Genomic DNA, 3,585 nt, shown 5'->3' on the forward strand with positions numbered 1-3,585 from the left:
AATCCATGCTTTCATGTTGTTCACACCAAATTCTGAACCTACCCTTTTCAGTGTTGCAGCAGAAATCGAACCAAAAACATTTCCAGTGTTCTGTTGTACAATTTCAGTGAGCCTGTGCAAACAGTAGCTTCAGTTCCCTGTTCTTAGCTGACATCAACAGTGAGGTTTTGTCCAGAGAGCTGCTGCTCATTGTCTCTTTTTTGGACCATTCTCAGTAAGCCCTAGAGATGGTTGTGTGGGGAAAATCCCAGCAGATCAGCAGTTCCTAAAATACTCAGACCAGCCCATCTGGCACGAAGAACCATGCCACGTTCAAAGCCGTTTGAAATGTAGTTTTTCCCTCATTCTGATGCTCAGTGATAACTTTAGTAAACACAAAATATTCAGTTATTTGAATCTAATCTTGCACTCAGATGTTTGTCTCGTTTTAATTCTCAGTGCTAAATCTGCACTGCAGAAAAGACAACTTTGCTCAGAGCTGATAAGTAGAGCTTCAAGGGCAGCTGCTCAGAGTTCTTTTGAGTGAATCCTTTTTTTTATTTATGGCTATTAAGGCCTGGAACAAGCTTCCTGAAAGCTTGAAAACATGTATAGATTTTCATAGTTTCATAATTTATCTTTTGATGTAATCAATCAATAAATTAATTAATTATACTAATAAATAAGGCTTGTCAACATTAATCAAATGTTACTTCTTTTTCTTTTACCCCATATCATCCTGATCATCCTGAGTTCATGTATTGACAGCAGGGGTGTTGCCACATAGGGAGGATGGGGTGGCACTGCCTCCCTGTGAAATATGATTGGCCTCCCCAGTGTCCACCCAACAGTCCCATTGGACAATAGTGCCACTCATTTTACATGCATTACACCATGAGAGCCTGTGTAAGACCGGTGGTGGAAAGTAAATTAAAAAAAATAAAACAAGAAAATTTTCTTCCTCTTATCTGAAATCAGGTCACAGGGGCAGCAGCCGAAGCAGGGAAGCCCATACCTCCCTCTTGCCACCTCCTCCAGCTTATCCAGGGAAGTATCGTGCCATTCCCAGGCTATCTGATGGATGTAATCTCTCCAGCACATCCGCGGTTTACCCTAGGTCCTCCACCCAGTTAGACATACCCACCCGGAACACCTTTCCCAGTCAGTGACAGCCTTAGCCTCTTTGTGATGTGGAGGAGCGGCGGCTCTACTCTGAGCTCCTCTTGAATGACTGAACTACTCACCCTATCTCCAAGGGAGAGCCCATCCACCCTTCAGAGAAAGCCACTTGTACCTGCAATTTCATTCTTTCACCTTTAAAAGAACTTTAAAAGAAATAGCATAAGCTAGTTGTGGTAATAAAAAAGTAAATCAGTGAAAACACAAGAATGCAACGGCGATATTCTTCATCTAAGAGTTGTGACAGTCTGTGTTGTGGTGAGAGGTTTGGCCTTAAACGTGGCAGTTTTAAGTCTTATAATGGCTGACATCATTTAAATGATTCTGCGTAATGAGCACTTTTACTTTAGCCAGTTCAGGTGTAATGTGACGCTAAAATGTTTGGACTATTGCTTATTGTAATTAGGATTATGAATGTAACTGAAGTAAAGTGTGAATACTGGTTTCACCACTTTATTTATTTAGGGCTGCAAATGAGCCTGAACATTGTGCCTACTATGCCAGTATATTTGTTATTTCATAGTATTTGTCTTGTCAAATACTATAATTGCTTTGTTCTTAGTCCATCCTGTGTTGCCCTACTTAAGTAAAAAGTAAAAGTTTGTTTTTGTTTGCATTTTTTTTAAAATTTCAAACAAGTTGGATTGTCATAATGAAATTGGAATAAATCGGTTGGGTAACTGAAATGAAATGTGTGAAAGTCTTTCTATACTCCTATATTCTTTTATTTCACTGTTATTTCAGCTGCTGTATGTCTGGTAACAGGTTTTGACATTAAAAACAGTATGTATTCACTGTTGCTTCACTTTCTTTGTGGTAGTTTCTATCATAGGCACCAAAATCTGCAAAGCTTGTAATTTCTCCTGGTGAATATGATCAACCTTCTCCTTCTGACTATAATAAAAACGCATTCCCTTCATATGCATTGAGTAAAAGGCAGATTTTAGAAAGGTGTCTTGTAGAGCCAGTCAAAATTTCTCATGTTTCAGACTGTCTGGACAGGGGTGGATAATAAATAAATATACTGTGCAGGCCTACACAGGGGTGCTCAGGTGGTAAAGCAGGTCACCTACTAACCAGAAGGTTGGTGTTTTGATCCCAGTCTGCTCCAGTCTGCATGCCATATATCCTTAAAGGCAAGATACTAACGCCATGTTAGCATACGTGTGAACGTTAGATAGAAAGCACAGCATAGAAAAAGTGTTTGTGTGAATGTGTGTAAATGGGTACTCAGAATAGCAAAGTGCTATATATGAACCAGTCCATTTACCATACAGAGGGAAATGTTAGGAGAAGGAGTGAAAGAAAACTGAGGGAAGTAAGAGGTTATGAATGGTTTATCTGTCAGCAGCTGTTAAAGACAGTGAGACAGTACTATATCTATCACATTTCCCTAGTACAGTTTAACATACTCAAATGCATATACCTTAATTTGTTTATGCTTTATTGGACCCAGAAGCCAGTCTGCTCAAACAGCATTTTAAAACACCACAATGACACTTGTCATTCATTCAATAAGGTGCTGGAAGCATTCCTCAGAGGGTTTCGTCCATATCGACATGATACCATGATTCGTCATGTCCAAGAAACCAGCTAAGGGATGGATTTGACATTCAACTGCAGCTCACTGGGTATTGTCTCTCTTTCTGATAACTCTCTATAAACCCCAGAGATGGTTGTGGTGGGAAATCCCACTAGATCCGCATTTTATGAAATACTCAGACGAGCCTGCCTGGCATTAACTAACATGTGATGTTTAAAGTAACATGAATCTCTTCTCCATTCTGATGCTCACATTGAATTTTAGCAAGTTGTCTTGATCATGTCTACATGCCTAAAATCATGTGTTAGCCAGCAGCCAAACACACATACATCTGTCTACATTTGTCACATTTTAAATGAGGTTTCATATTTGGTGATCAAACACTAAAGAAATGTAACTGCCCTGCTTCAGATGCAGCAAAACAGGCCCTGACCGTGATACTACCACTACTAAGGATCACTTTACCTTTCACCATCTTCCTCCGAGTATGGAGCCACAGTGAGCACTGATGTAAAATCTGTTAGTGATTCAGGCTGTTGCTGCCACCTGTACACACTCCTATTGTTGCTACTCGTGCGGTGAATGTGTGGTGATATAAAACTGGTGTGACCGGTTTAACCTGCTCTGGTCAGACCCTCTGCCCTGAATAGAGTCTCTTTGTAAACAGAAAAACAATGAACAAGCTGTTGACAATCAGCAGTTAGACATCATCAGAAGACTGAAACTTGACTCAGTGAAGAGGGGAAATAAACACCACAACCTCACCACTAAACAACACATAGAAATATGGGTTAATCAACAGAAGCCATGGATACTGCCTTCTATTTTAAATTAAAGCAACATAATTTTGAAGCAAAAAACGAACACACAGATCAAAGTAAGGA

This window comes from Pelmatolapia mariae, linkage group LG7, assembly GCF_036321145.2.
Source record: "Pelmatolapia mariae isolate MD_Pm_ZW linkage group LG7, Pm_UMD_F_2, whole genome shotgun sequence".
Classification (NCBI taxonomy): Eukaryota; Metazoa; Chordata; class Actinopteri; order Cichliformes; family Cichlidae; genus Pelmatolapia; species Pelmatolapia mariae.